The sequence below is a fragment of the Limulus polyphemus genome, unplaced genomic scaffold (assembly GCF_000517525.1).
Source record: "Limulus polyphemus unplaced genomic scaffold, Limulus_polyphemus-2.1.2 Scaffold2189, whole genome shotgun sequence".
Lineage (NCBI taxonomy): Eukaryota > Metazoa > Arthropoda > Merostomata > Xiphosura > Limulidae > Limulus > Limulus polyphemus.
Window position 1 is genome coordinate 200,716 of NW_013667799.1, and position 7,686 is coordinate 208,401.

The following is a 7,686-nucleotide window of genomic DNA, read 5'->3' on the forward strand; positions in this document are numbered from 1 at the left end:
TCTCATTATACACTAGAATAAATAAACCCTGCTTTCTCATTATACACTGGATTAAATAAACCCTGCTTTCCCATTATACACTAGAATAAATAAACCCTGCTTTCCCATTATACACTGGATTAAATAAACCCTTCTTTCCCATTATACACTGGATTAAATAAATCCTGCTTTCCCATTATACACTGGATTAAATAAACTCTGCTTTCCCATTATACACTGGATTAAATAAACTCTGCTTTCCCATTATACACTGGATTAAATAAACCCTGCTTTCCCATTATTAATGTAATTCCCTTATGGTGTGCAGGGAGATCCCATGGTTATATCGTCAATACTTATCAGTGATCAACGTTTTCAGGCCATTATTTACATTTTTGTGTGCTGTTGTCCCTGGTGGGTTTCATGCTTGATTGTTAAACATCTACCCTTTTATCATGAAGATGAGGATTTAAAAAAAAATCTCTTGTTTAGGCTTATTTACCATCATTATGTTTTTAACAGCAGGATTTGTCAACTAGCCCTAATTGAGAAGCTTTTGTTGGTCTGATTTCTTTTTTTCTTAGGTACACTCTCTTTTAAATCTTAAGCTAATTCTATTGTCTGAAATTTCTGATGGTTTGTTGGACAATTAAATTTTTGATTCATTATGTTTTCCCTCTTTTGATTTTTGGGTAATTGCTGGTGCATTAAAAATCAACTCAGTTTTAATAGTCTTTTAGCAAGGGTTATCTTCCTCTACTTATCTTGCATGTAAAGTTTTTGACCATTAGATCATTTATCTTAGGAGAGGGGGGGGTCTTCTTTGTGGTCATCTTCTCTGACTCATTGTCAGTTTTCTGTTTTTCACCCTATGAATTTGTCTCATTTTGAGGCTTTCTTCTGTGGAGTAATTAATAGATATCAGCTACTCTTGTTCTATCGATTATTTTAATCAGGAACAAATGTATACCTTGCAGTCTTCCTTCACTGCTGTTTTTACAGATGTGGTTGTTACGTTCTTATGCATTCTTTGTCATTAATTCAAGAGAAGCATGACTGAATTAGCCAGTTAGGCTTTTATCATTTTAGCATACTTTTGGTAGTCATTCTTTTGAGACAACTTTAAAGTAATGTTTGTCCTCCTGCCTTGCCTCTCTTGTCTGCTTCTCAGTGGATATCAGCTATTTCTACTCATTTCTGAGTGGACATAAGCAAGTGTGGTCTTCCTTACCCAGTCAATGTTCCAGTCAAATTTTCCATCTAGACTTTTGAGGCAGTTGTATTGGACCATTGATTCTTCTGTGGACCCTTGGATTTGACAGATCCTTCAGTCTGGACTTATTAATGTTTTTTCTCTTCCCTTTAATTCAATTGCTGACACATGTAAAAATTAGGAAATCTTTCAAAAAGAAAAAGTCAAGATAATTTATCATACTTCTTCATGTTTCTACTCCCATCTCTTTGTGGTTCAGAAGAAACAAAGATATAAAAGACCTGACTTAAATCATCTTTTCTAGGAGACATCATCTGCATTTCTTGCATGGACCATCTAAAACTCCAATCCCAATTTAGTATAAGCAGAGTATTTGGTACATCCAATTTTTTTTATTATTAACACAGTTCAAGAAACATTTAATTATCTCCTGTGACATTGAAATCCTTGGATCTTGTGCACCTACTGCGAAAGACATACTTTTTGCTTTGGGAACAATGGCTTCACTTTGTTTTCATTCCTTTGGTGTACACTCACAGGTGACATCTCCAATGGGACCTTTATTTTTAGATATGTCTGGTTTCACACCTGTATCTTCCATCACTCCTGTGTTCCTCCAGTTTTGATTGGATCAAGAGTTTACTCCAACAAGATCCTCTTTTCTTTCTTGTCCTTCAGACCTTTAATTCTATGTGCATGTGTGTTGATCAAAGTATGGATGTCACAACTTTTATAAAGTTGCATTCAAAATTTAATTGAATAACTTCATTATCCACGTATGTATTTTGCATCAAAACATAGTTTACAATTCAAATTTTAATATTATATAAGTTTTGATGTCTTAATTTAAAAAAGGAAATACTAAAATATATTTTCAGTCATCACTTCTGTGTGTTTTACATGATGCCTTTGCTTTGATTTTTATATTGAATTTTCTTTCTTCCCTTATATGGGTTTCAGAATGTCCATCCATTAGGTAAACCAAGTATAAATACTAACTGTACTGATTTTAAAATAATAACCTCTCACATTTACTTTATGAGATAACTATAAGTTTGTTACATCCACCACAGAAGTTCTACCCAACTGATGTTCTTCAAATTATTTGGTTACTTACACTTGTTTGTCAATGGTGCATTCGTAACCAATGGAAAGGTCATTTTGTGAACCATGTGATTATGATGTCTTTATGTTAATTATTTCAGTAACATGCACCATTTTCCTAGGATATCTTATTGAATGAAGACCAAAGTTGGTGCTCAATAATTAATAAAAAATTGTAACCCATTTTATAGGGCAGTTAGTAGGCCAGGTAAATTATATTAATTTTGAAGTATTTGGTTTTATTGTTTGTGTTTTAAAATGCATATTTTAAAGCCATATGAACTATTTTTTTATACAAACAATGTAGAAATGTTTAGGATTAATAAAGACTGGAATTCAAGAGTGAAAGGCCTCAATCATGAAGTAACAGCTAAATTTCTGATTTATTGATATATTCTTGAACAAAAGTAACTTAAATGTAAAAACTTAATACTTATTTGTATAGATAAAACATATATCGTTAGACATCACATTATGTAACCTGAAATTTTGTTTACCCTAAACTCTCTGCACTCCCTCTGGGTGATTTATTGTTATTTGTGGTTGTTAGATAGATCAAATGCCAATAAAGCAATAAAAATAAATAAAAACTAATGTAAGCTTTTATAAGCCTAAGGCTCTTTAGGATAAATAATTGTAACTTTCTGTTGCAACTTGCAGCCATTCTAGAAAGAACAAAATTTATTTTGTATTCTTTATGATGGTTACAATGTTGATTATATGGATTGAGCTAATATAGTGTTAGGGTAGATAAAATGTATATAGTTTTTTTTGTACAATATTCTTGTAATGTTTACTGAAAGCTTACCAAATTTGCTAAAGATACATAAAGTTAATTTGCTATTATAGAATTTATGGTAAATATTAATTCTGCAATAAAAGTTCAGTCCAATAGACTGACCTCATGCATGTAGAATAAATGAACCACTCGTTATGATCATTCAACCTCAGTTTGAGTCTATTAATTAATAGACTTTTCTCTGCTTGCAGTTTTAGTTCACTACTGGCCTTGGACAGAATCTTAAGTTCAAGGCCAACAGCAAAAGAACTGCAAAAAAAGAAAATCTTAATTAATGGACCTAAACCAAAGTTGAATGAGCAAAACAGTATGGTTCGTTGAATACTGAATCTTTGAATGTTAGCACTATATTACCTTTATACCTTCATATTTTCACAAATGTTTTTCTTGGTTGCGGTACTGTGTTCGAGAATCACTATCCTCAGATTCAAAAGGGTATCTTGCAGGCCACACATGGACAAATCAATCCAAGTATGTTCTCTAAATTTTATTTACATTATATTACTGGGGCTTGTTTGCCTCTGGTTGTGATCCTTCAAGCCAGTTGAAATCCCTAGCAGGTGAGTTATTCTCTGTTACCTGCTTATCTACTACTTGAGCCCATACCTATGTTGTGTATAGCATCCATGGTATTTCTATACCACCCAACTCCCGTGTTAACACCTCCAGGGGTGTCTGAAGTAGAGATATTATTTGATTATAAAACAACAAAAAATTATCATCTCTCCTTGTAATATGAGACATCGTGTACAGATATCAGAAACAAGATGTGATGTCTCATAGTTACAACCAAAATAAGGATTACCTTTTATTTTATCTTTTCTTAATATTAATTGATGCAATGTTCCAGAGTTTTCGAGCCCATTCTTAATTCTTGGGTTCACGTAAGAATACCTTTCTGTGTCTATTCACTTTGGCCCATTCTCTTCGAGTCTTGTTCACTCCACTGAGTTTTCTCGTGAATCCATTCTATTGACCTTTACTCTGGTTCTGGATTCTACCCAAGCTATTGACCACTTAATTTGTTGGTTATATTTTGATTTGTTACTTTCCTGCCTAAGAGCCTTACTTTTTGGTAAGCAGTGTTCCTAATGGTACTTTCCAGTTCCCACCTTCATTTCAATGTGAGCATTCTGGCTTTTAGGATTTCAGGTAGTTCTATGTGATTGAATTTTACATTTTAATAATTAAAATGAATTTCAAACAGGTGCTTAGCTCCAAAATAAATTCCCATCCACTTCCCCATACCTGGGAGGAATATATCGTATGGTCACAACTGCAAGAAAAGGAACCTGGCTTATGGCAAGAGAAGAGAGCTGATGTACGTTCTCACAATGTATGCTCTTTATTATGCCAAGAACATTAGAATTGTGATTGTCGACAGCATGAAGTTTACTCCACAAGAAAAGAATTTTAGTGTTTTATAGATAAGCACATGTTTAAATTTCTTTTCTTTCTAAAACTGCAAAAAAATTTTTTATTATTCATTTACTTTTGTCCAATGTTTCCATTATATTTTCTCCTAAAATAACAAGTTAACTGTTCAAGTCTTCTCGTCCACAGAAAATATTAGAATTTAGTTCAACCTTTCATTGTGGTCACTGTGGAGGACATTTTTCATTAGCATGATACAAATATTGTAATTTTAATATTTCGCCAACATTTTTAAATCATCTTTGTATAATATTCTTCAACTTCAAAAGGCTACAGATGAGTGTATGTGTTCCATTACAATTGGTCTTTCTTTCAGTTCTGATATCTTTTAAACATTATTCAATCCCACTTTTCCAGTTTATTACTTCACTGTAGAACTTCTCAGATTTAGCCAAAACTGAAATTATCTATTTTATATTATAGTTACATTCATACAGCTTGATTGAATCTTATTGATACAGCTTGACTGAATCTTTTTTCTCATTTTTAGTATTTGAAATGATTGCTCAAAAAATGAACATAAAAACTTAAATGCTTATAACAAAATTGATAGCACTATTGTTATATCTTTACAGTAGTCTGACTTAGACTACAGCTGAGAATAGGTTTTTTGTAATAAAATATTTAATTAAGAAATATCATAAGTATGCCTAATATCATACATAACAACAGTTCACTAGAATGAATAATGAATTGAACCTAACTTCAAAAAATGACCATTTTTGCATATATATAACATGGTAGAGCATAACATAAGATTTAAAGGACAACAAGGTCTGGCTAGGCCATCCCATTCCTTAAACTACAACTCAAAGCCAGCCTTTATCATTCAAATATTTATCAAGCCTTCCATTAAACTCCCTTATGTTTACTGCATCTACTCATCTCAAGGCAACACATTCCATAAATCAACAAACCTGTCAGAAAAACAATACTAAAAGATTACTCCTGCCCTGCTAAATTTATATTTATGTCCCCTAGCCCTACCATTCTCACCATTAAGTATGACAAAAAATATGATGAATTGCAACTATCAATTCTCTTAACATTCTTAAATACCTCAATCAGATCCTCTTTAGCTCTTTTTTTAAAGAGAAACCAATCTCCGAGATCTTAGCCTGTTCTCGTATGACAACATCCCAGGTATCATCCTAATAGCACTTTGCTGAATCCTTTCTAACAATTCAATGTCCTTCCTGAGATAAGGAGCTCAAGACTGAAAAAGATACCCCAAATGTGGCCTAACCAGTGACCTATACAATGAAATTATAACATATTTAGACTTGTACATTTCTATAGATACATCCTAAAATCTTATTTGCCTTACCACTAGTAACAGCACACTGCTTGGATAGCATAAGAGACTGATCAACCATTACACCAAGATCTGTTTCTTACAGACCACTGTTAAGGTTTAAATCTTACTGAGCAGATCACAACTAGCTATTTTTATCAAGCTTTTAGGATTGTTTTGACAACAGCCCACAAAACATGAGAAGCCAAGCACGCACGCACACACACACTACAGAATTCTTGTCAGATACTGACAACAGTTGGCCATGATTTTTTTTAAGTGACCGGACTACCAGCTCGGGACAAGAACCACACGTTATAGCCAACATCATCACAAGTGTTCCAGAGTTGATAAATAAAAAGATTACCATTAACCATGTAATTTTGCTGGAAGTGCCTTCAATTAATGAGATTTGTTGACAAATTTACATCAGGATTTAACTTCAATGAAATAAATAAAGTTAAGGTGTTCCTTTTTTATAAAATGCTGAGTGTTTTTGAACTTCTGATTTTTCCAGATCAAAGACTTAGTTATAATGTGAAGGATATGCTTATATGATTTGTATATTTAAAAGGAACTATTTACTGGTAAGATTGTTTAAAAGAGTAGATACCAGTTATTCCCTCCAAATTAATGAATAAACCAATTCATTATCATCATTAATTTATATGACCTACAGTATTTTAGTTTTAACATAGTTGAGAGTATGCTTGCCAAGAAATTTGGTATTTATCTTTCACATATATTAACATAATTCTTGTTTTAAAATATTTTTTTATACCTACAGAGGACAGGTGGTCCATTGTATAGCTTTGTGCTTAAGCAAGCCACCTATAAAATATCCCTGTATTATGTGTGTAAAAATTAAGAAGATGATAAATTCACCTAAGGAATTGATTGACCTTAATATAGGAACATGTTAGCTCTTAAGGTATACCAATCTTAAGTGATGGACTAATTCATTATAATTGTAGTACTAATGCCTTTATGATACATCCATCCAAGGATAAGCCATTGTTTCTACAGTTTATTTGAGATTTCTTGATGAACCTTTTTTCTCTAACTGAAATGTGATCTAAAATGTCATTGTGAAAAAAAAAAACATTCTTATTAATGGATTTAATATAATGCTGATAAGACTAAAAACAGACTTGTCATAACCTGTTTTCTTTATTTTAAATGTGTGTATTGTTTACTTGCATGACAATGACAAAAATAATCTATTTGTTTACTTTTATGCTGTACTTTACTCATTCCAAATTTATCTTTACAGGTTGGCCCATTATTGACAGCGTTTGAAGAGAGGTGCGCTAGATGTTAACATAAGATCAACATTTACAATGTTTTAGTCGTAATGTGTTGTTGATAATGTTAAGTCACAAAACAGTATTGGTTAGTTAAACATAGAAAATGATATATTCGTAGCTTTGAGAACCAGTTAAATATGGTTTTTGTCTTGTATGCAGTGCATATTTTTACAGATATATTTAGTACAGACATTTACATAATGTACAAAAGAACTAGTGATATGTTTTATGTAAATTAGTTATTGAATTGGATGCATTATGTTATGTGAAGAGGTACATAGTGAACATGTCTACACATTCTGTTGGTACTCTGCTTTCAAAATACTTAATTGTAACATTATATTGTAGAACACTGATCTGTATACATTTGGCAATACGTAAGTAAATTTAAAAAAAAACTCAATTATGATTAAGTTTGTTACATGGAGTTGGACTGGTTTTAGTTAACACACTGCTTTCAGGTTTAAAGAAAAGTACATTTTTTTAATGACATATTAGTGAAATCTACTAACAATTGGCCAAATAATAATAGAGCTAGTACTATATTTTATATATT

General features: G+C 31.9%; 1 protein-coding gene across 1 annotated transcript in view; it reads left to right on the top strand.

Moving 5' to 3' along the window:
- The window catches only part of LOC106466218, a 95,445-nt gene extending 87,814 nt beyond the window's left edge, over positions 1-7,631 (top strand). The window contains exon 14 of the mRNA XM_013926467.2: positions 7,097-7,631. The gene's annotated coding sequence lies outside the window, so the exon portion shown is untranslated. The remainder of the gene's footprint in view (positions 1-7,096) is intronic.
- Positions 7,632-7,686: the final 55 nt, after the last annotated feature.